Below are 27,094 nucleotides of genomic sequence, written 5' to 3' on the forward strand. Positions count from 1 at the left end.
CTCCCCACTTCACCCCCTCCCGTATTTGAGACAAGCTTACTACTTCCCTCACTCATTGACATTGTTATGATAGTTCTCAGTGTAGTTATTTCTCTAACTGCACTCACCACACTTTGTTGTGAGCTTCATATTATGAGCCAGTTCTTCTGACCCTCATTTCTGGGAATTATTTCAATAATGTCTTTTATTTTTCTTAAAACCCATAGATGGGACCGGGCGGTGGCGCTAGAGGTAAAGTGCCTGCCTTGCCTGCGCTAGCCTTGGACGGATCGCGGTTCGATCCCCTGGCGTCCCATATGGTCCCCCAAGCCAGGAGCAACTTCTGAGCACATAGCCAAGAGTAACCCCTGAGCGTCACCGGGTGTGGCCCAAAAACAAAAAAAAAAAAATAGATGAGGCTAAATATAGCATGGAGGTAGGATGTTTGCCTTGCATGCAGAAGGACAATGGTTCAAATCCCAGTATTCCATATGGCCCCCAGAGCCTTCCAGGAGCGATTTCTGGCATAGAACCATGAGTAACCTCTGAAAAAAAAAAACATAGAGGAGTGATACTATTCTGTGTGTGTGTCTCTCTCTGACTTATTTCACTCAGCATAATAGATTCTATGTACATCCACATATAGGAAAATTTCATGACTTCATCTCTTCTGATGGCTGCATAATATTCCATTGTGTATACATACCACAGTTTTTTTAACCATTGTTAAAGGGCATCTTGGTTGTTTCCAGAGTCTGGCTATTGTAAATAGTGCTGCAATGAATATAGGTGTGAGGAAGGAATTTTTGTATTCCATTTTTGTGTTTCTGGGGTATATCCTAGGAGTGATAAAACTGGATCATATGGGAGCTCAATTTTCAGGGGTTTTTTTGAGGAATATTGTTTTCCATAAGGGATAGAGTAGACGGCATTCCCACCAGCAGTGAATGAGAGTTCCTTTCTCCCCACATCCCTGCTAGCACTGATTGTTCTTGTTCTTTGTGAAGTGTGCCAGTCTCTGTGATGAAACACTCCTAAACATATATGCACCTAATGAGGGACTTGAAAATATTTAAAGTAACTGCAATAACTGCTAACTTGAAGAAAAATATTTATGGAAACACAATAATCATTGGAGACTTCAACACCGCTCTATCAGCTCTTTATAGATCAACTAGACTAAAGCTCAGTGAGTAAACACTTGATTTGAAGGAAGGAATGTAAGGCAGGGGGTAGATAGATAGATAGATAGATAGATAGATAGATAGATAGATAGATAGATAGATAGATGATAGATAGATAGATAGATAGATAGATAGATAGATAGATAGATAGATAGATAGATAGATAGATAGATAGATGATAAATAGATATGACTTTTCATCCCCCCAAAACTGAATACACATTCTTCTTCAATGCACATGTGACATTCTCCAAGAGAGACTACATGCTGGGACACAAAACATACTTCCATAAAGTCAAGAGGGTTGAAATTGTTTCAACTATCTTCTTAGACTATAAGCATTGAAAATAGAAGTTAATTACAAACAGAAATGGAAAATTAACTCAAACACCTCAAAATTTAATAGCTCATTACTGAACAACCTGTGGAGTAGAGAAAATCAAAAGTGAGAATAAAGACACAACCTACCAGAACTTTCAGAATACAGTAAAAGTGGTTTTTAGAGGAAAGTCCATATACCAGGATAATGCAAGTATTCATCAAGAATGAAGAAAGAGCCTAAATAAATAACTTGACTGCACAATTTAAGAAACTATAAAATGATCAACAAGGGGCCGGAGTGGTGGTGCAAGTGGAAAGGCGTTTGCCTTGCTTGTGATAACCTATTATGGACCGCGGTTTGATTCCCCAACGTCCCATATGGTCCCCCAAGCCAGGAGTGATTTCTGAGCGCATAGCCAGGAGTAACCCCTGAGTGTCACCAGGTGTGGCCCAAAAACAACAACAACAACAACAAAAGGAGCACAATACAGAAAGGAAGAAGTTGCTTTTTAGTAAGCTACCAAATTATTTGAAGGAAAAAAAAAAGAAGTTAAATAAATCTTAGAGCAAAAATTAATGAACTGGAGGGGAACAGAAGGATAGTATAGTGGGTAAATCTCTTGCTTTGTTTACAGCCAATTCAACTGAATTCGATGCTTGGCATACTAGTTTCCTGAGCTCTGCCGGAGTAATTCCTGAGTGCAGAGCCAGAGTAATCCCTTAGCATCACTTGGTGTGGCCATAAAACAACACACACTCACACACATACACACACACACACATTAATAAACTGAAATAATTTTTTTCAAAAGATCAATGAAACCAAGATCTGATTCTTTGAAAAAAGTAAACAAGATTGGTAAGCCACTAGTAAAACTTACAAAGAAAGAGAGAACCCTAATAAACTAAATGAAAAATAAAAGGAGGGGCATCACAACAGATACTACAGAAATTGAAAGGATCATCAGACTATTTTGAGAATCATATGACATCAAATGAGAAGACCTAAAAGAGATGTAAAACACCTGAACAGATCTATCACTATTGAAGAAATCAAAATCATAGTCAAAAGTCTACCCAAAAACTAATGTCCAGGTCCAAATAAATTCACTAATGAGTTCTTTCAAACCTTTTCTTAAGACTTAAATCTTCTTCAGAGGCCGGAGCAATAGCACAGCAGTAAGGCGTTTGCCTTGTATGCGGCCAACATGGGACGAACCCCGATTCGAATCCCGGCATTCCATATGGTTCCCCAAGCCTGTCAGGAGTGACTTCTGAGTACAGAGCCAGGAGCATCCCCTGAGCACTGCCAGATGTGACCCAAAAACAAAAACAAAAACAAAAATCTTTTTCAGGTTCTTCCAGGAAATTGAAAAGACAGAAATACTCCCGAACAGTTTCTATGAAGCAAACATCACCTCAATAGCAAAAACTTACAGACACATCACCAATAAAAGAGATAAGTACAGGCTGATATGCCTGATAAGCACAGATACAAAGATTTTTAACAAAATTTTAGCAAATAGGGGCCAGAGCAATAGCACAGCAGTAGGGCATTTACCTTGCATATGGTAGACCCAGAACAGAACCAGGTTCAATCCCCAGCATCCCATATGGTCCCCTGAGTCTGCCAGGAGCAATTTCTGAGTGCAGAGCCAGAAGCAACCCATGAGCTTTTCCGGGTATTCCCCCCATCAGAAGGGGGGGGAGGGAGAGGGAGGGAGAGAGAGAGAGAGAGAGAGAGAGAGAGAGAGAGAGAGAGAGAGAGAGAGAGAGAGAGAGAGAGAGAGAGAGAGGCCAGAGCAATAGGTAGGGTTTTTGCCTTGCATGTGGCCAGCTCCAGACAGACCTGGGTTTGATCCCTGGTGACCCATATGGTCCCCCAAGCCTGCCAGGAGCGACTGAGCACAGAGTCAGGAGTAACCCCTGAGCACCTCCAGGTTTGAACCAAAAACCAAAAAATAAAGAGAAACAAAAACAGAGAGAGAGACAGAGAGAGAGACACACACACACAGAGAGAGAGAGAAATGCTAGCAAATATAATTCAACAACTCATCAAATATCATGTACCATAACCACATGGGATTCACCTGGGGAATGCAAGGATGATTTAACATACACCAGTCAAAAAACTTAACACACCATATCAATAAAAGAAAAAATAAGTCATATGAGCTTATAAATAGGTGTCAAGAAAGCATTTGACAAAATCCAGCACCTATTCATGATTTAAAAGAACTCAATAAAACTGGAATTGAAGGAACTGTCCTCAACATAGTGCCATTTTACCACATACCCATAACAAACATTATACAACCACCACAAACACCAAGCTAGGAGTTGCCCCTGAACACCACCAGATATGGCCCCAAGATAAAGCACAACAAAAAGATTTCAGTTAGACTGGCCTTCAAAGCTCTTTCAAAATGGCCTCAATGTCTTTTCTGTTTCCCACTATTACCCTCATGAGTCTTCAGCTCCAGCCACACCTGCATCATTATTATCTTATCTGTCCTCTCTTTTGCCATTACTTTATATCAGGGGTCCTCAAACTTTTTAAACAGGGGGCCAGTTCACTGTCCCTCAGACCATTGGAGGGTCTGACTATAGTAAAAACAAAACTTATGAACGAATTCTTATGCACACTGCATATATCTTATTTTGCAATGAAGAAACAAAACAGATACAAATACAATATGTGGCCTGCGGGCCATAGTTTGAGGACCATTGCTTATATTGAAATTTCTTCTTTCCTAATCATGCCCCAGGATCAGTATTTCCTGTGAGTCTAATTATGCCCCAAGGTCAAGATTTGTTCTCTGTGAGTCTCCTCTAATCATCACTTTCTCCTTTATGATCCTCCTTCTCTGTGTCTACATCAATCATTTACATACCCATAATAGCTGGACAACAAATATTTGCTGGAATAATGAATTCTCTAGAAAGCAGTGTGGTCAGTTTCCATAACAACTGCAATAGCAAGTGGGATTTCTGGACTGGAACTGACAGGCAGGTTGATATTCTGATAATGGTTCTGGCAGGATGGCTTTTGAGTTAATTATCAGACAAATCAAATGCTCCTTTTTCCATAGAGCAACTCCTACCTTCTCAGAAAATAAGTATCTTCCAATGCCTTATCCCATGTTGGTGCTGTTTATTGCTCATAATTTCTTTGCTTATATGCAGAGTAATAGTTATCAATGGGAGCAGTTACTGCCACTCCCTTTTATCTAAGTGGGAAAGAAATGTCTAGGGAAGAAGGTAGCTAATAAGCTGGAGCATAGTTTTCGAATGCAGGAGGCCTGGGTTCAGTCCTCAGTACTGATGATTCCTCAAGCACTTCCAGTACACATACCAAAGTACTGAGCCTGGAACAATCCCAAACAAAAGTAATGATTCAAGGGCACATATCAAAAGAGATTGTGGAAAGTATGGCCTCTATTGGATCTTTGGGTGATGTGTGTATATTGACTCTTTGTTTACAAAGAAAGGAACTCAGTAGCTGTTTCTTATACTTCGTTTTCACCTGTTCTTTCAAAAGCATTTAACTCCACAAATGTGAGAAAGGACTCTGGAGAATGGAGTGCATCTCTGGAAAGCCCCTTTTCTCTGTGTTTGTATGGGACTGGAAAAGTTCTGAATGTTTCTCTGTTCCCAGTGGTACAAAGAATTCCTGGAAGAAAAGTCTGGGTACTTGTCAGAGGGAGCCAAGGGGACCAAATGAGAAGCAGAGGCAGGGAAGTCCAATGCTAGGTCTTAATGGAAGGTGGAGAGGAAACCTCTCAGGAATCACCAAGAAGGATGAGGGAAAACTTCAATGGGTGAGACTAATCCTCACATAGATCCTAGCCTCTGAATGAATTTATATTTTTTTCCATTTGGGCTACTACAACAAAATACCTGACTGGGTGTATTATAGACACCAAAATTTATATCTCATAATGTTTGTTTTTGTTTTATCTGTTTACACCTAGAACTCAGGGCTTGATCCTGGCTCTGCCCCCTTTTAGTGGCACAGAGTGAACCATTTGGGATGCCAGAAATCAAATCCAGGTTAGCCATGCATAAGGCAAGCAAGCACCCTACCCTCTGTACTATTGCTATGTCTTAATTTTGAAAACCAAAAAGTCCAAGCTCAAAGTGCCCTTAGGAGGTATCTGGTTTAGTTCTTAGATGATGTCTTTTCCCTGTGACCTTACCCAGTGGGAGGGTGAGGAACTCCATAGGGTTTTATTTATCAGGGCATTGATCCAAATCATAAGGATTTTCTCTTCATGATCTGATACCTGCAGCCTGACCTCCATATACTATCCCATGAAACTGTAAAGCTCTTCAACCAACATATTCATGATTTGGCTTTAAATTTGGCAAGGACATGTTCCATCTGTCAAGGTTAACAGAAATAGCTGGATTTCACTGGGTTCACATAGAGATGCTCAGTTTTCATCTGATTTCCAAGTCTATAGTCTACCATAACTGTGGAAAACCAACCCCTCTCTAGACACAAACACTGCCCTGAGAGTGTACAGATATCTTTGGTGCTCTTGTAAGCCCAACACCTATATTTTCAGAATCCAGGGCACTCAGGATGGAAGAGAAAAACAAGAATGACCTTGGATTTCTTTCCAATAGAGCCTCAAAATTACACACAAATCAGCAGAATGTCTTTCTAAAGTTAGAGAAATGCAAGCATTATGTAGTGACAATGAATCTACTTAATTACATAAAGCTTTTTCTCTGAAAAATGTGCTCCATAATGTTGAACTACAGCAAAATACTCTTGATTTAATCAGGTCGAATTAATAACCCTTTAATAAGGGCTTATTATGCTTCAGTACTGTGTACAGTTTAAAATTATATAACACATTAGAACACTGCATAACTTGGCAGAAGAGGGAGGGGTCAGGGGGATTCATAGTTTTTAAATTACTTCCTCACAAAAAAGGAGGATAGATATGGGATGCATGCTGGGAAAAGGGGTGGAAGGAGTCAACGTTGGTGGTGGGAATGCCCCTGACTCAATGTCACTATGTACCTAAAATACTACTGTGAATGATTTGTAATCCACTTTGGTCAAAATAAAAATTATTAATAATAAAAAAAAAGAACTAGTAAAGTAAATGGAGAGTTCACAGTTTCGTACTCATTGTTTCCTACCCTAGCACTGAGATATTTTTTGGACATGTCATTAATTCACCCATTGAGTTACATCTGAGGGCCTCAGCCTAGTTTCACAGTCAAGACCACATCTCCAGGCCTCACTCATTAAAAGCCACTTTGCTTATTCCAATGCATACTTAGATCATAGTGTCTTTTTTTCCTTCTATTTAAACACCATGGTTACAGAGTTGTTCATGGTTGAGTTTCTGTCTTATACAATGTGTACTACCCTTCACACATGAACAGTTTCTGTCACCAATGTTCCCAGTTTCTTGCCCACCCTACCTTCTGCCTGCCTCTGAGGCAAGCATTTAACTCCCTCCTCTCTCTTTATACCTCCCTTCCTCTCTTTCTCTTCTTTCCTCTCTCCTTCCCTCCTTTTTTCTCCCTCCCTCCCTCTCTCTCCCACCTCTCTTCTTTTTATTTCTTTTAGATACTGTGGTTTGCACTATTGTTAATGAAAGGGTACCATGCACATCACTTTATTTCCATTCAGCATCCAGTTCTTTCCAGAGTGATCAGTTCCAATTATCATTGTCATAGTGATCCCATTTCTACCCTAACTGCACTGCTCCACTATTTGTGGCAAGCTTCCTACCATGGAACTAGTCCTCCTGGCTCTTGTCGCTATTGTCTCTGAATATTATCTATCATACTCTCTTACCATATTTATCATATCTTTTTTTCTTATATCTCAGAAATGAAAAAGATTATATCTATCCCATTCCCTCTGACTCATTTTACTGAGCATAATACTCTACATATAGATCCATTTATAAGCAAATTTTATGACTTCATTTTTTTCTAACAGATACATAGTACTCTATTGTGCAGATGTGCCATTGCTTCTTTAGACACTCATCTGTTCTTGGGAACTTGGGTTGTTTCCAGGTTCTGGCTATTGTGAATAGAGCTACAATGAACATGAGTACAGAGGGATTTTCTGTGTTGTATTTTGGAGTTCCTAGGGTATATCCCTCAAAATGGTATTTTTAGATCATATGGAAGCTCAATCTCTAGTTTTTTGAAGATTATTCTTTTTTTTTTCCCAAAAAGACTAGACTAGTCAGAATTCCCACCAGCAATGAATGAGAATTCCTCTCTCTCCACATCCCCCCCAGCACTGGTTATTCTTGTTCTTTGTGAAGTGGTATGAAATCATAACTCATTGTTGTTTTGATTTGCATCTCCCTGATAAATAGATACGTGAAGAATTATTTTCATGTGCCTTTTGGCCATCTATATTTCTTCTTTGGGGAAATGTGTGTTTATTTCTTCTTCCCATTTTTGGATGAGGTTAGATGCTTTGTTCTTGCTGAGTTTCTATCAGTGCCTTGTATATCTTAAATGTAACCCCTTATCAGATGGGCATTGGGTGAATAGTTTCTCCCTTTCTGTGAATAATCTTTGTATCCTAATCACGTTTCCTTTGAGGTGCAGAAGCTTCTCAGTTTAATGCTTTTCCATATTTTTATCTTTTCTTCCACTTGATTGGCCAGTAGTATTTCTTCCTTAAAGATAGATAGATTCCTTTAGTTTCAATGTCATGGAGTGTTCTGCCTACATTTTCCTCTATTTAACTTATGGTTTCAGGTCTGATATCAAGGTCTTTAATCCATTTCTTATTTGACCTTACACAAAGTATTTTACTAATAGATACGTTGAATGTCTAGAACACTCTAGAATGATTCAGAACTTTATCTTTAACAAAAGAAGAAACTGTCTTTCTATTCCCTTGGGCCAATCCTTTAACATCTCTGAATTTCTTTTAAATAATATTGCTCTCTATTTATCCCAAATTTGAACAGCTTAAAATTGACATATTGCTAAATTTTCTATCATTGGAAGCATGAGCAACAATTACATTAGCCCAAAAAAAGAAGTATGGATGCAGTTAAATAATTTAATATCCCCTTTTTCCACAGCCAAACTATTTGTTTTAGATTACCCCATAACATAAAAGCTAAAATATAATGAGAACTTACTACACTGTTCATTCATATGTCATGCTATACTTGTACATCTTACATTATTTGCACACACATAACCTCACACAATTATCTATATACTTCCTCACTTTATAGATAAAGAATTGATGGCTTAAAATAATTATGTCCCCAGTAACAACTAGGTTATAACTATATAACTAACAAGTTACAGAGTTGGGACTGAGAACTAAATTTTTCTAACTTCAAAGACTGTGCTCTAAAAATGACTACAGTCTTATAGTACGAAGGCCAAAATCACCATTAGGTCATAAAATGGAGATTTTAAGGGAAGAGTTTGCCCTAGTTATTTGAATAAGATCTTGAGTTTCTTTTTTACAGTGTTAATGTATAACTATTGATATCTAAAAACAAACATCAATGAGACTAAGACATGTCTAAAATTTGATATGACATCAGATGAGGTGCCAGAATGATAGTACAATGGTAGGGCTTTGCATTCGGCCAACCTGCAAGGAACCTGGTTTGATTCCTGGCATCCCATATGGTCCTCCAAGCCTGTCAGGAGCAATTTCTTAGTGCAGAGCCAGGAGTGGCCCCTGAGCACCACTGGGTGTGGCCCAAAAACCAATCAATTAATCAATATAAAAAGTTTTTTTAAAAAGGCATCAAATGAGTCTCAATAAACTGATTTGTTTTACCATTCATGTTTCTCCCAATTATGTTAAATTACATATTAGGGCCCGGAGAGATAGCACAGCGGCGTTTGCCTTGCAAGCAGCCGATCCAGGACCAAAGGTGGTTGGTTCGAATCCCGGTGTCCCATATGGTCCCCCGTGCCTGCCAGGAGCTATTTCTGAGCAGACAGCCAGGAGTAATCCCTGAGCAATGCCAGGTGTGGCCCAAAAACCCAAAAAAAAAAAATTACATATTAAATTCAAAATAAGAAATCTTTGCTAAATTCATAAAAATAGGTGTATTTAACTTTAATTATTTCCTCCCCAAAGCATACATTAGAATATATTATACATTCTATTATATATTATATATAATATATATTTTTTTTTGGGCCACACCCGTTTGACGCTCAGGGGTTACTCCTGGCTATATGCTCAGAAATCGCCCCTGGCTTGGGGGGACCATATGGGACGCCGGGGGATCGAACCGCGGTCCGTTCCTTGGTAGCGCTTACAAGGCAGACACCTTATCTCTAGCGCCACCTTCCCGGCCCCATTATATATTATAGAATATATTATACATTAGAATATATTCTGCCTCTTTTACTAAGAAAATATATCAGGATGACTTTTCTTTTTTTAATATCTTTTTTTAATTATCTTTATTTAAACACCGTGATTACAAATATAATTGTAGTAGTATGATTAAAGTCATGTAAAGAACACTCCCCTTCACCAGTGCAGGATTCTCACCACCAATTTCCCAGATCTACCTACTCCCCACCCCACTCACACCTGTACTCGAGACAGGCTTTCTTTTTTCCTCATTCATTCACATTGTTATGATAGTTTTCAGTGTAGTTATTTCTCTAACTGTACTTATCACTCTATGTGGTGAGCTTCATGTCATTAGCTGCACCTACATGGGAGGATGAGGGGAAGTAAGGGTTGGGACTGAGGCAGTAAAATATAAGAAATGAGCTTTGTAGGGCAGTATCAAGGTCCCAATACAAGATAGATATTATGGGTCTATAGAATATATGCACACAATACTATCAATATGAAAACAAAGAGAAAAAATTTCCACTGACTGTCCCAACATAAACCAGTGCTAGAACAGCCTGCCCTCCTCCCAGAGCGCATTACCATTAGTGTAATAGAGATAGGGGGAAAGCCTGTTGACCCCTATAGAGTCCACCTAGACTGGTGCCCAGGGAAAAACTGAAGTCCAGGGGAGAAAAACCCTATACCTGGCAAGAGCTGGTCTCCAGAATCAAGAACGAAATTGGAAGCCAGATGTCTGCCCACCCTCCTCCCCATGCACCTCCCCCTTGGAGTACGGAGGGAGGGGGGAACCTGAGGACCACTAAGAGTCCACCTGAACCCAAATTCTGGCCATCTGAGCTGACACCCAGGGAAGACCTGGAGTCAGGGGGAAAAGACAAGGATGACTGGGGGCCTGCCAAGCCTCCCAGCATTCCCCAGGCTAGGGAGAAAAGCTCTGGTATGGGGCCTCCCAAACCCCATACCTGGCAAGAGCTTAATATCTTTATTTAAGCACCTTGATTACAAATTTGATTGTAGTTGGGTTTTAGTCATGTAAAGAACACTCCCCCCTTCACTGGTGCAACATTTCCACCACCAATGCAGGATGACTTTTCTGTACAAATTTCCAAAACTAATTTCAGAAAGCCAAAGACATTGAAGAATCTGTGTTTGAAATTGTAATGCTATTTTATGTATATATATGTATTTATATGTGTGTGTATGTATGTTATTTCTGAGATGTTCTTTGTAAACTATTATATTATATATTGATCCCAAGCCTATTATGAAGTCAGAGTAAAAAAAATAGCCTTAGGAAGCCAAAAAGATAATGAAAGTAGTAAAGCACATGCATAACCTGTATAAAACCCTGAGTTTGATCCTTGGTACTACATGCTCCTCCCAACCCCTCAGGGAGCTGATCACTTGGAATGGCCCCATCCTCTCAATGTTTTTTGGATTGAATCCCCATTAAAACAAATAAGTAGATAGAGAAAAGTCTTAGGCCATGACACATATAGACTTTAAGAGAAATGCATATCTTCCTTAAGAAAAATTATTTTCTCACCTTTATGTTAAACATATATTTAGTATCCTATTAAGTATATATTTCTGTGAGTGGCTTTCAGTAATTTGATGCATCTACCACATTTCTACTGTATGTTTGGTAAAAATGATACACTGAAGCATACAAGGATGAAAAACAAGATGTTCTAATATTCAGTTGCTTGTGTTGCAGGGAGGGAACAAGTTTTAAAGTTTGTTCAAAATTTTAAAGACACAATGGCAGAGTGTTAAGTGCTGAAAGAGATATGCAAGTAGAGATGCAGGGCTCAAAAGGGGAAAGTCAGAACTGAATCCAGAGGAATAAAAGGAACTAGCCAACTGCTAAATGGGAAGAATGTGGGGAGGAGAAAAAACAAGAGTAAAGAGATAGCTTCAAAAGTAAGTGGGTGAGAGACACAGTGTAGACCAAGATATTTTTAAAAGTCCAGGGTATAAATAACAATGGGCTAAGAAATCTGAATGTCATTATATAATGACATTATAATTTTACCATTATAATTTTTACTCATTTTATTTATTTGATTTGATTTGATTTGATAATAGTGGTCATTTCGTTTCAGAAGACCTCTTGGTCAGTGTTTATCAACTGGGACCACAAACTCCTGTGCAACCCAGAATATTCTAAGGGGTCACAAGTGAAAAATCACATGCATAAGGGGTCCACAGGACAGGACGAACTAGTCGTCCAACCAATAGAACATGTGGCCTCAGAAAGATAAAAGGTTGGAAGCAGTTGGAATAGGTTGAGAAACACTATCTAGATGACCTGTATGGTGAGGAACTAGAGGCATTAAAGTGAAAATGAAGAAACAGCTCCAAGGAACTTAAGGCATAATGATCCATTGTATTAACAGGTAAGTGACAGGAATTAGCGTGACTCAGTGATGGCAGTTAAGACTACCATGTGAACAGAGACACTGTTAAAGGAGATAAGGAATATTGATAATAAATGAAATTTGAGAGAACAGTGAGTTCTTTATAAACATTTTAAGACATATGTTTATGGGACATCCATGAAGTGATATCCAATCAAAAGTATGGTGTAATCTGTGTGAACTCCTCAGTTTGATTAAAATAAATAAAATCTGGCATCCAAAATACTAACTCTAAGTAAATATAGTAGATAGATATAGATATATATTAGACAGATATATAGATGTAGTATTTACCAAGGTATCTATGTAGGTGAAGCCAGGTATAAATAAGAGAGATTTCACCTAGGAAGCCTAGGCAGAATGAAACCATCTACAGGGGTCTCAAACTTGCCCACAGGCTGCAAACTGCCCTCCATACAACATTTTATGACCCTGCCCTAGAAGAATCTTTTTTTGTTTTGTTTTGTTTTAGTTGTTTGGGTCACACACCCCAATGTTCAAGGCTTACTACTGACTTTGCACTCAAGGATCACCCCGACTTTGCCTCCTGCGGCCCCCAGGTAAATTGAGTTTGAGACCCCTGATAGCAGCTGCCATTTCTTATTAACACGTTTCTGCCATATACAACAAAGCAGCACAGATTTTACTGTAGGAGACCCTACATTTCCCTGAGGAATGAGCAAAACAAATTAATGATTAGGGAGAGAGTGACTGTTGATCTTCTCAACTGTAACATTTCCTAAATATTTCCCACTCATTTTGCCTAAGGTTCTAGAATCAAGAGTCTCAGCCTATTTTAGCTGTAAATAAAACCAGCTACCAGTTAGTCAAATATGTTAAAGACTTCCCATAACTAAGTACACTGTTCTGCTTTCACATGAGCATTTTCTGGGACACTGTGAAGTGTTTTTTAAGCACTGTGATTTACAATACTGTTTACTGGTAGGGTTTTATGGGTACAGTGTTCCCCACCACACCCTCACCAGAATGTCCACTTCCTCCACAACCATGATCTCACTTCCCTCTCCTCCCTTCACCACCGTCCTCCAGGTCAGTTCTGTAGTTCTCAAATTCTGTTGCTTTTGGGCATTTGTAATTTCCTTACTAAGTCTCATTATGTCTTATAAATGAAAAAGATCCCTCCAGGGGTCTCAAACTCAATTTACCTGGGGGCCACAGGAGGCAAAGTCGGGGTGATCCTTGAGTGCAAAGTTAGTAGTAAGCCTTGAACATTGGGGGGTGTGACCCAAACAACTAAAACAAAACAAAACAAAAAAAGATTCCTCTAGGGCAGGGCCACAAAATGTTATACAGAGGGCCATTTGCGGCCCACGGGCCTCGAGTTTGAGACCCATGTGAGTCTTTTCCTCTCCTCTGGACTAACTTCACTGAGCATGATATTAGTCAAGTTCCATTCACATGGCAACAAACTGCATGATTCCTACTTTTCTTATAGCCAAGTAGTAGTCCATTCGTGTATATATACATAGTTTCTTTGTCCAATCATCTATTCATTGGTACTTGAACTGTTTCCAGATTTGGCTATTGTGAATAGTTCTGCAGTGAACATAGGAGCACAGATGTTTTTTCTGAATAGAGTTTTGGGGATCCTTGGAGTAGATATCAAGAAAAAGAAATCCTGAAACATATGTAAGATTAATTCTAAGTATTTTGAAAAGTGTCCATATTGTTTTCCAAAGGGATTGAACCAATTTACATTCCCACCAGTGGTGAATAATGGTTCCTTTTCCCTGCATATCTCTACCACTACTGGTTGGTTTTGTTCTTTGTGATGTATGTCAGTCTCACTGGTGTGAGATGATATTTCATTGTTGTTTTGATTTGCATTTCCCTGATAATCAGTAATGCAGTGCATTTTTCATATGCTTATTGGCCATCTGTATGTGTTCTTTGAGGAAGTTTCTGATGGAGTTGATTTTTTTTTCTTGTTCACTGTTACAGGTACTTTAGATATCTTCATTATTAACTCTTGTCAGATGAGTGGTGGAAAATATTTTTCACCCATTTTCTGGGATGTCTTTTTATTCTGGTCATTGTTTCTTTTGCAGCACAGAAGCTTCTTAATTGGTTGTAGTTCCACTTGTTTATCTTGGCTTCTGTTTGCTTGACCATGTCATTGAAGGCATCTCTAGTTTCAATGTCATGAAGTGTTCTGCCTATATTTTCCTCAATGTATTTTATGAATTCGGGTCTGATATTGAGGTCTTTAATCTATTTTGAGCTGACTCTTAGGGACAGAGTGCATCAGAGAAAGGTATTTGGGTTCACTTTTTTTTTTTACTGGTAACCAGTTATTCCAACACCATTTGTTAAATAGGCTTTCCTTGCTCCACTTTATACTCTTTGCTTCTTTGTAAAAGATTAGCTCAGGAGAGAAGGGAAGCAGAAAGAGAGTGTAGCAAGCAAGGTACTTACTTTGCACTAAGCCAACCAGGGTCTGATCACCCAATATAATTCCCCCAAGCCTGTCAGGAGTGATCCCTGAGTACAGAGCCAGGAGTAAGTCTAAAGCACAGCCAGGTATGACACAAAAAGAAAAACAAAGCAAAACAAACAAAAGATTAACTATGAGTATATGTGAGGAATTGTTTCCCCTGTGAAATTTTTATATACTGTCACAGGCCTTAATGGAGTTCATTTTAGTGGTTCTACCTTACTGTCAAGGAATGCTTTAAGAAGTTGATCACTGTGATAGTGCAAGCCACCCCCACATCCACATTCACCCAGTGACCTTAGTTAAAGTTGGTAGGGACATATTTGGAACCTCTGCATATTTCCCTGCTTGGCCTAACTCTCATTGTAGATGTGTGGAAATCTGGCATAGGCAGGGAGTATGAAGAATAGTTTTATTTGTCTTGGAAGTCCTCGGCATGATCAGGCAAGTGCTGAGACTTCACATTTCAACAGCATCTGCTAATGATAAAGAAAGAATTGTTGAGAAAGAAGTGTTGTAAAAGGAAGGGAATTGTAGGCAGTGCAAACTGAGATAGTTTCCTAGAATCTGCCCTGGGAACCCCTTCCCCTGACCACTTACCTGAAAGCAGTGATGGCCATTGACTGGACACTGGATTTCACTGAATCTCACAGATGCCAAAGACCATTCCTTTCTTTTACATTTCAATTTCTGCACACCTACCAGGGTGTCTGAACTTACTAGGCATTATCTGTCTTTAGAATAAATGAATGGATTGGGATGACAGATAATGCTATCTCAGATAAAATTGTACTGTATACAATTGGTGGAGAGACAGTTACACTTAGTGATGGGAATGGTGTTGGAGCAGAGTATGGCTGAACCTCTATTATTATAAACAACTTTATAGATCAGAGTGCCTTAATAAACTAAGTAAATAAATAAAAATATGAATGGGAAAAATCACTGTACCCAAGTTTTATTATGAAAGGATACATTGTCAGAAATAAATACATTAGAATGATTTCTATTATTATCCAGTTCGGAGTGTAGCTCTCTTGTCTGACCCATAAACAAGCTCTGAACAAGCAAATAGACATGTATTTACTTTCCTAATGTATTTTTCTAAAATGTATTCTTTTTCTAATTTTCTCCCTTAAGCAATCCCTTCCTGCACTGTTGTAACTGGATTCACACACATGCTTGTCAGTGATACTGGCAAATATTCAGCTGTGGTCCTCATCATGGGTCACATATCAGTTAAGGTACTCACACACTAGTGTTTTCACTTCTTTAACTGTGGAGTTCACACTCTTGTATTTGCACTCCTTTAGCTGGATTGTTCACACATCAAGATTTGCATACTTTAGTTTTGCTCACACACTAGTGTTAAAACTCCTTTAGTTGAGATATTTGTACATAAATTTCATCATGAGTCACACTTAGTTGATAATCTACCATTTATGGCTGTTTTGTTCATGGTTGGGAGAAAGGGGTGTCCTTGTGATGTTCATACATGTGCTACCAGAAGTTGTGTTTCCTTGGCCATAATACTCATATTTCTTTGTAGTTGTGGTGCTTTCCAGTGGTCACAGCCCTTTATGTGGATCTTACACACACATGGCTATGGTATATCGAGAATTCAGTTGTGGTAATGGGAATCTTTGCAGACTTGCCAGGCACAAACAGCAGAGCTACGTGGACTGCATCGGCATACATGGCATACTGGAGTATTGACATTGTGACCATATGCTTGTAAGGCAGATGCTCTAAGACTATCTATTTCTCTAGACCCCCAATTGTTCTCTTTTATAGTGAGAATGGCCACATTTTTCAGGGCACTATCTGTGCATATCCTGAAGGTGACAGTCTGCCAAGACTTTTCTCTCTAATGTTTATAGTTCCATGGACTAAGAATACAAGCCTCCTTCTGGCTTCCAAATCTTGTATCAATAAGTGTCCCCTGCACTATAGCTATAAATTCCAGGACACCAGACATACATAAATGTTCCCATCTGGCAGTGCAGTGTAGCAGAAAGAGAACCCACAGATGGCACCCATGAACCTCCCCATTCTCAGCAAGGTCATACCCTATAGACCAATTTGAACTACATTGTAGGCTTTATGGGAACAAGGACTGCCAGTTTTCAAAATAATTTTTGGGGGTTCATTTCTCAGTGTGAGTTCTAAAACTTGAAATGTCTAATATTAAATTTCAATCCTTTACTCCTCAGGGAAAAGTTCTGAGCTTTGCTTTTGTGTAGCTGCTTCCTCAGTGTGAACAATTGTGCGGGAGGCAGGATTTATGGGAGATTGTGTCTCCAGCTCTCCTACTGCTTTCAGGTGTTTTTCCCTCTTGTCTGTAATGTAGGAGTAACACCTGCCAGTTCTTGAGGATGTTTTAATAGGAAATGATTTCGACTGTAACTGAAAATGTGGTGTGCCCTTAAGACGAGGTGAACTCATAATCTTGCCATCAGCATCTGTCTTACTACCTCATATGTGCTGCCACAGATTTTCTTTCAACTTTCCACTTTTTATTTTTAAAAAACTAAAATTAAAATACACCTTACCAAATCAGAGAAAATATTTACATATAATGTATGGTAATACATTTGATAAAAGAGTAATCTCTAAAATAAAGCATTTAAAAGCTCAATAACAACAGAACAATAATGGAGTAAGAAGGTGAACACCTCCCCAAAAAAGACATATGGAAGGCCAGTAAGCACAGGAAAGAGTGGTCATTGTAACTTTTTTTTTGGGGGGGGGGGTCACACCCACCAGCGTTCAAGGGTTACTCCTGGCTCTATGCTCAGAAATCACCCCTGGCAGGCATAGGGGACCATATGGAATGCCGGGATTCAAACCACCATTCTTCTGCGTGAAAGACAAATGCCTTAACTCCATGCTATCTCTCCGGCCCTGGTCATTGTAACTTATTATTAGGAAAATGAACATCAGAATAGAACTTCCATGTGATATAGTAATCCCACTTCCTGACATCTACCTCCAAACAAGAATTTTTGTTGTTGTTTGTTTTTGGGCCACACCCGACGGTGCTCAGGGGTTATTCCTGGCTCTCTGCTCAGAAATAGCTCCTGGCAGGCACGGGGGACCATATGGGACACTGGGATTCGAATCAACCACCTTAGGTCCTGGATTGGCTGCTTGCATGGCAAACACCGCTGTTCTATCTCTCCGGGCCCCAAAAAAGAATTTTAATTAAAAAAAAAAGAAAGAAAAACTAAGGGGCCAGAGAGATAGCATGGAGGTAAGGCATTTGCCTTGCATGCAGAGGGACGTAGTTCGAATGTTGCCATCCCATATGGTTCCCCGAGCCTGCCAGGAGCAATTTCTGAACATAGAGCCAGGTATAGCCTCTGAGGGCTTCACAGAATGAACCCCCCAAAATATTTTAATTTGAAATTAGAAGTCCTCACATAGCAATCAAACAAGACAAGGAAATCAAAGGAAGTCAAATTGAAAAAGAGGAAGTCAAACTATCTATATTTGCAGATGACATTAAGATATACATCAAAGACCCTAAAGAGTGTACAATAAAAGTTCATAGAAATAATAAATTAATACAACAAAGTGGCTGGCTACAAAGTCAATACACAAAAGACACTTGCATTCCTTTATACAAATAACGACTCAAAAGAGAAAGAGATCAAAGAGTCTATCCCATTTAAAAGTGTCCAAAACTATCAAGTGCCTAAGAATCAGTCTAACAAGAGAGGTAAGAGACCTATACCACAAAAACTTTAAAATACTTAAGAAAGAAATAGAAGACCTAAGGAAATGGAAGAACATTCCATGCTCATGAATTGAAAGAATAAATATTATCAAAATGACCATCTTACCTAAATTACTATATAGATTCAATGCGATCCCTGTTCAAATTCAGACATTTTTCAAGGACTTAGAACAATCAATTATAAAGTTTATGTGGAACCATAAAATATCTAGTCAGATCCATTTTGAAGAACAAGAAACTGGGAAGCACCTCATTACCTAATTTAAAGTCCTACTACAATACCATAGTGATCAAAACAGCATGGTATTGGAACAAAGACAGACTTTCAGATCAATGGGTCAGAATAGAATATCCAGTGACAAACCTCCAAATATATTGTTAACTAATCTTTGACAAAGAAGTCAAGAACTTGAAATGGAATAAATGGTTTAAGAAACTAAAGATCAACCTATTTCTCACATCTTACACAAGTCAATTCAAAGTGGATTAAAGACCTTGAGATTAGACCTGAATCAATAAAATTCATTGAGAAAACACTCCAAAACTGAGACCTCAAAGAAGTCTTCTAATGATAGGATACCAATAGCAAGGGCTATAGTATCAAATCTGAATAAATGGGACTACATTAAATTAAAACTATCTGTATGACAAAAGAAAATTGAGCTAAAATTAGAAGACAGCTAACTGAAAGGAGAAAATTCTTACACTCAACACATCAGATAAAGATTAGGTATCTATTATATACAAATTAATTGCAAGATTTAACTCTACAAAACCTAAAATCTCCATCAAAAAATGGGGAGAGGAAATGAATGAACAAACACTTCTCGAGGAACACCAACAGATGGCCAACAAACACATGAAAAAATGTTCATCATCACTTATCAGGAAAATCCAAGTGAAGACAAAAATGAGATATCATCTTACACCAGTGAGGATGGCACATACCAACAATAATGGGGATAATCTCTGTTGGCAGCAATGTGGTGAGAAAGGAACTCTAATTCACTGCTGGTGGGAATGCTGCCTGGTCCAACCCCTAGGGAAAACAGTACAGAAGGTTCTCAGTAAACTCAACATTGAGCTGCCATATGACCCAGAAATCCCTCTTTTATCCCCAGGACAGAAAAGCATTCATCCAAAAGGATGTATGCATACCACTATACATTGCAGCATTCAGTACAATAGCCAAGATTTGGAATCAACCTAAATGTTCACCAACAGATGAGTGGATCATAAAGAGATGTGTGAACTCTATGCTCATTATAATGCTGAGTATAGCAGCTATGACAAATATCACCTAAATGTCCAATAACAGATATATGAAGAGAGCATAAGCTATGAGATATATATATATGTATGCACATACAATAGAATACTTTGCAGCTCTTAAAAAATGAATTCGTGCATTCACAACAATGTTAATGAAACTAGAGGATAACATATTGGGGCCAGTGAGATGGCACTAGAGGTAAGGTGTCTGCCTTGCAAGTGCTAGCCAAGGAAGGACTGCGGTTTGATCCCCCCGTGTCCCATATGGTCCCCCCAAACCAGGGGCAATTTCTGAGCGCTTAGCCAGGAGTAAGGAGTAACCTCTGAGCATCAAATGGGTGTGGCCCAAAAAAAAACGAAATAAGAAACATATTAGTAAAACAAATCAAAGAGAGAAGAACAAATACGAATGATCTCACTCATCTATGGTGAAAGAAAACAAGGGAATAAACAGTATGGAATGAGAACAAACCTTTTCCCTTTAATCACAAAACTCAAGGAACAGAGAAATAGTACAGAGAATAGGATGTTCGTATTGCATATAGAAGATCAGGGTTTAATCCCCAGAACCAAATATGGTCCTCCAAACCCTGCCCAGAACCAGTGGTCCCTTAGCCCAGATCTGTCCCAGTGTGGCCCCCAAACAAACAAAAAAACTCACATTACCAAACAGTAGGGTGAGAAAGGAAAGAACAGAAGAGAACTAGAGTCAGTTTAGAATCAATGGTGAAAGGTCTGGTGGGGAATCTGGAGGGGCACTTTGGTGGTGCTATGCACTATGAAGGTGCAGTAGGCTTCTTCGTCAAAACTATGAAAGTTAGGGGCCTAAGAGATAGCATGCAGGTAGGGCATTTTCCTTGCATGCAGGACAGTGGTTCGAATCTTGGTATCCCATATAGTCCCCTGAACCGGCCAGGAGCCATTTCTGAGCGTAGAGCCAGGAGTAACTCCTGAGCGCTGCCGGTGTGACCTCCCCTCCCAAAAAAAAAACTATGAAAGTTAACACTATTATAATCATGTTACTTAAACTATAATAAGAAATACATACATACATGCATACATACATACATACATACATACAAAAATTTAAATTAAAATGTTGCAATGAGCTAAACAGATAACTCAATGAGCTGGAATGCATGGATTCCTAGCACCACATGATCCCCATTATCACCGCAGCCATGCTACTAGAAGCAACTCTAAGCACCAAGTTTGGAGAAGCCCCTGATCACCAAAAATGCTAATGAATATCTAAACGTACATACATACTTTACATACATACACCTTGAGATAAATTCCTTGATATAGAGACCCAAGATTTTTTATTTCTTTTTCCAACTTGGTTATTACAAAGGTAGGAACAATTTTATATACCTATCATCATATATCAGATTCCCAGTTCCCATAGTGTGGCTCTTAATTGACTATTATAAAGCTCCAGATATAATGTAACTAATATCTATCATAAATCCTATGCACTTGAATATCCTCACTTCCTTTTACAGTACATAAATAAACTGTAAGCATAAATATTTTCCAAGGTCTCTGACAAAGACAAAAACATTGAGTGGTAATGCTAGAAATGACCTTGGGATTCATCTAGTCCAAAGAGCTTATTTTTAGAGAGAATACAAAATCTCTTAAGGGTAAAATATTGGAACAGACAGACTCCCAAGAAAAACAAAACCAGAAAGCCATGTGTAGGTCAAAAGCTGCAAAGACATAAAACAAAGGCAAATTACCTTTGGGGAGTAGAGTTATGGGGAATTTGTCTTCTTTTTACTTTCCTAAATTGTCAGTTTTTAAAGAAACATATGCTTCTTTTACAGTGGGAGAAAAAACTACTTTCATTAAAACAAAGAATGGCAGTCAGGGATATAGCATAAGGGTATAACATATTCTTTGCATGAGCAGGTCAAAGTTTAATCCCCAGCATTGCATAAACCCTGAGTATTGAGTACAATTCCTACAACAATATTAAGAAAGAGAAACAAAAGGAAGGAAAATATAATGGTTTCTGAATTATCTGTTAATTGTATTGCATTAACTCACTTAATAGTAATATAATATATTTTATTTTAAGATCATAGTGAAATAAACTACAAAATATAGGGTGACTTGATAAGTTTAAGAAGAATTTAAAAGAGACAATACAGCCTAGTAACAGTGGTCCTCAAACTATGGCTTGCGGGCCACATATTGTATTTGTATCTGTTTTGTTTCTTCGTTGCAAAATAAGATATATGCAGTGTGCATAAGAATTCATTCATAAGTTTTGTTTTTACTATAGTCAGACCCTCCAATGGTCTGAGGGACAGTGAACTGGCTCCATGTTTAAAAAGTTTGAGGACCCCTGCTAGAACAATGAAGAAATAGAATTCAGAGACCCCAGCAAAAAGTGTCTGACTGAAGCAACTTTTGGAAAGCTGCATTTTATAAGTTTGAAAAGCAAAATGTACTTAATAAGTTGAACCTAGAACTGGTCCTGGAGACTCCTAGCTGAAAAAAGAAAGTACTTGTTTCTAGTGTTATGTCTTTGTGAGCAGTTTAGGAATGTTATCACTATTTGTTTGGTGGAGGGAAGTAGGATGAAGATGGGGTTAGGATGCTATGATTTCTAAGAGCTTCCTATGGTGGAAATGTTTAGGATTCACTGTCATGGTGCCTGCCATTACCTCTTCCCCAAGGATAAACCTTCCTCATATTCTTTTTGTTTAGTTTTGTTGTTTTGGGCCACACTCAGCGGTGCTCAGGGGTTACTCCTGGCTGTCTGCTCAGAAATAGCTCCTGGCAGGCACGGGGGACCATTTGGGACACCGGGATTCGAACCAACCACCTTTGGTCCTGGATCAGCTGCTTGCAAGGCAAACGCCACTGTGCTATCTCTCCGGGCCACCTTCCTCATATTCTATGTAACAGTTCATTGAATCCAGTTTCAGAGTCTGGTCTTAGATTCTTCAAATATCTGACAGTTTAGATGAATTAATTGCAAAATTATAGATCATTGGTATTATCAGAAGATGACATCATGTCCCTAAGATTCTAAGTCTAGTAAGTGGTAGGATTAGAGAGAGTTGTAAGACTTAACAAAAAAAAAAAAACTATAGGATGCTAGAGCTGGAGAGATAGTACAATGGTTAAGGCACATGCCTTGTATATCCAGCACTGCATATGGTCTTCTGAGCTCAACCAAGAGTGAACAATAGCACAGAGCCATAAGTAACTCCTGAGCACATCTGGGTTTAGCCACCCCAAAAAATATCTTCATTCAACTTGATATTTAGATAAAAAAGATAATAGGGCTTAGTGTATGTCCTGTGTAGCATTTAATTGGATGTCCTATATTAGAAAGCCCAACTCTTCTGACCATTCTAATGGAAGATTGCAATGTGTTTCTCAACAATGGATCTGCCTGATTTTCTGATTGGTTGCACATATTAGAGGCTATAGAGCTAAGTGACTACCAAAGTACAGTTGGTACCAGGACAAATTTTTCATTTGTATAATAAAGTTACAAATAACACTTACTTTAAATAGTTTTTGTAAGAATGAAATGATACAATTAAAATATACAGAAAAGATTCTTATTAAATATGATCATTATGATCAAGATACCTATTCTGTTTTCACTGAGGTAATGGTTTATAAGACTATGTATTTTAGGGGTACAATTTCACACCTTTTCAAAATGCAAGTTTTCACACCATGCCCAGCACCAATAGTCCTCTGGATTCCCTTCTCCCTTTACTCATCTTCTCATTCTTCCCTCTCTGTGGTCAGGGTTCAAGGATATGTTTCTATATGACTGTTTCTTGATTTTTATCTATCATCTGCATTTGTATTAAATTATCTGGTATTGGGCCCGGAGAGATAGCACAGCGGCGTTTGCCTTGCAAGCAGCCGATCTAGGACCAAAGGTGGTTGGTTCGAATCCCATTGTCCCATATGGTCCCCCATGCCTGCCAGGAGCTATTTCTGAGCAGACAGCCAGGAGTAATCCCTGAGCACCGCCGGGTGTGGCCCAAAAACCCAAAAAAAAAAAAAATTTATCTGGTATTTGTCTTTTTCCTTTGATTTGGTTTTTTGGGGGGTTTTTGGGGGGTTGAGTTTTTGGGGAATTTTGTTTTGTTGGTATTTGAGTCGCACCGAGCAGCGCTCAGGGGTTACTCCTGGCTCTATGCTCAGAAATTGCCCCTGGCAGGCTTGGAGGACCATATGGGATGCTGGGATTTGAACCACAATCCTTCTGCATGCAAGGCAAATGCCCTACCTTTCCATGCTATCTCTCTGGCCCCATCTTTGATTTGATTTGATTTATTTTGATCAGTATGATTTACTCCAGTTCCATCTATGTTGTCTCAAAGAATTTTCATTTTCTTATAGATTTTTTTTCTTATAGATTGTGTTTCCATACAGTTGAATAGTATTCCATTTTGCACATATATCACGCTTTCTTTTTTATCATTGTTGGCTTTTTTTGCTTTTGGATCACACTCAATAGTGCTCAGGGCTAACTACTGTTCTTCGCTCTCAGAGATCACTCCTTGCAGGGTTCAGGTCATAAAAGTCATAAAAGGGGGGCTGGAGAGATAGCGTGGAGGTAAGGCATTTGCCTTTCATGCAGGAGGTCATCGGTTCGAATCCCAGTGTCCCATATGGTCCCCCATGCCTGCCAGGAGCAATTTCTGAGCCTGGAGCCAGGAATAACCCCTGAGCACTGCCGAGTGTGACCCAAAAACCACAAAAAAAAGTCATGAAAGGGCATAAAATTATCTATGAATTGGGTCATATAATATGGGGTGCTAGTAATTGAGTCCTGAATCAGCTGCATGCAAGACAAGCACTTTATTCACTGTACTATCTTTCCAGCCCCAATAACATTTTCTCTTTAGCCACTCCTCAGTCACTGGATCTTGGCTGTCTTGAACAGAAGCATGCTCATGTCTTTTGGGGTTAGTGTTTTTATTGTCTTTATTTTAGCTGGTAGTGAAATTGTTAAATCATATAACAGTTCTCTTTTTAACATTTTGAGAAATCTCTATACTATTTTATATAAAGGGTGGACACATTTGTTTTCCTACCAACAGTAAAGGAGGGATCCTTTTTCTCCACATTCTTTCCTTTGCTTATTTTTGGTCTTTGTAATGTAGACAATCCTACAAGTGTGATGTGATGTCTCATATCATTTTGATTCATATTTCCCTAATAATAACTATTAATAAGCATTTTCCCTTGTACTTTCTGGCCATCTATCTACCTTCTGCAGTCAAGTGTCTATTTAGCTCTTTACACTTCTTGATGAGGTTGGTTGTTGTTGAGCTTAGTGATTCATTGGTTATTAGTCTTTTGTCAAGTTGTGTAATTATGAATACTTCCTCCCATTCTATAAAATGTCCTTTCACTTTAATGATAATTTTTATATATTTACCTGAATGACCCTTTATGATTCTCAAATTTGTTTGCCTTTGTCCTACTCAATTTGTACAAGCATCCCTCCTATAAGTAGCCACCTTCCTTCTCTCATTTGATACAAAAAAGTGAAGAAAGAAGATAGCACTGTTTTTGATAAGACAATATAATTTTTGTTAACAGTCATAACAAGTATTCATTCATGCTAGAACTATTATCTCAGTATTAGTACACAGTAAATACAATGGAAAGATCAACAAAGATTCCCTACAGACACTTCTGGTAACTTCACAGCAAATTACCTTCCTCAGTTAAGAAGCTCCAACCTGGTCTAATTATCAAAATTACCTAGGGAATTTTCTTAAAGTATTTTTTTGTTTTTATAAAAATGTTAGAACTTTAACCAAGAGGCCAGAGTGGTGGTGCAAGCTGTAGGGCATTTGACTTGCACCCACTAACCTAGGATGGACCGCCGTTCAATCCCCCAGCATCCCATATGGTCCCCCAAGCCAGGAGTGATTTCTAAGTGCATATCCAAGAGTAACCCCTGAGTATCACCAGGTATGTCCCCCCCCCAAAAAAAAAACTTTAACTAAAACTGAAAAATGTTTGCAGTGAATACTTACTGCTCACCATCTATATGCTACCATTAATATTGTACTATAATGTTTTATCTGTCCATTTCTCCATCCTTTTATTCATTCACCAATACATATTTTTTCCTCTATACATTTCAAAATAAGTCTAACATTTTGAACACTTCCTTGAAGAATTTTTAAACTGTGAACTCCAAGGGTCTGAGCACTGCTAGGAGTAATACCTGGAGCATAGAGCCAGGAGTAATTATGCCTGAGCACCAAGAGGTATAGCCTTAAATAAAATAAAACGAACTACAAATTCCCATAATTTCACACCAGAATTTTTTTTCAATATATCCAGTTGATCCCAAAACACAAATAAGATAGGAAAATATCAGTTTAAAGAAGTTAGGGTCTGCAGCAATAACACAGCAGGTATGGCATTTGCTTTGCACAGGGTTGACTGGGGTTCAATCCTGGGCATCCTATATGGTCCCCTCAGCACTGTCAGAAATGACCCCTGAGCACAGAGCCAGGAGTAACCCCTGCGTGCCACCAGATGTGGCTCAAAATAAAACAAAACAAAACAAAATAAAAAAGAAGCAAGGTTATAGTGTAATAACTAATACAATCTCCCCTCATATGCTTAGTAGTAAAACAATAAAAATCTTCCTATTATTTTTTTCTTATTTCTTATTATTTCTTTTTTTTTTTTTTTTTTTTTTTTTGGTTTTTGGGCCACACCCAGTGACGCTCAGGGGTTACTCCTGGCTATGCGCTCAGAAGTCGCTCCTGGCTTTGGGGGACCATATGGGACACCGGGGGATCGAACCGCGGTCCGTCCTAGGCTAGCGCTGGCAAGGCAGACACCTTGCCTTTAGCGCCACCGCCCGGCCCCCTTCTTATTATTTCTTATTCCTTCTTTCTCCCCTCCTTTTCACCTTCTTTCTTTTGGACTAAAACAGCATGAATATCATCGTTCTCTGGGATTCACTCTGGTCATCATGCTGATTGAACCCCTTCAAAATAGTTCCAGTATAATGCCAAAAAGAAGTGACATGGTAAAAAACCTCTGTGTGAAAGTTATGCTTCTGCATACATTTCACTGGCCAAAGAACTTGGAACCTCTTAAAAATCAAAAAGTTGGGAGTGTAGTAATCCTGCTTCCAAGAAGAAGCACAATGGAAAGAAAGCTGGAATGTTTTGGAAGAGTCACACAAAATTGCACAAGATATCATCACTAACTTCATCCAGATTCAATATTGCCAGACCAAAGAAGCTGACATTCAACAAGGCACTGTGACTCTCCTCAGATCCCCCAGCCATTTTAAAGCAGATATCATCTAAAGTCTCCTAACTCCCAATGCCATGTACAGAAATACATGGCA

The 27,094-nt window shown here is 38.7% G+C and overlaps 1 protein-coding gene across 2 annotated transcripts in view; it reads left to right on the forward strand.

The window, feature by feature from the left end:
- Nucleotides 1–27,094, forward strand: part of AK5 (adenylate kinase 5) — a 283,479-nt gene that overhangs the window by 210,113 nt on the left and 46,272 nt on the right. The gene's annotated exons all lie outside the window — the stretch shown is intronic.

Source organism: Suncus etruscus, chromosome 4 (assembly GCF_024139225.1).
Source record: "Suncus etruscus isolate mSunEtr1 chromosome 4, mSunEtr1.pri.cur, whole genome shotgun sequence".
Lineage (NCBI taxonomy): Eukaryota > Metazoa > Chordata > Mammalia > Eulipotyphla > Soricidae > Suncus > Suncus etruscus.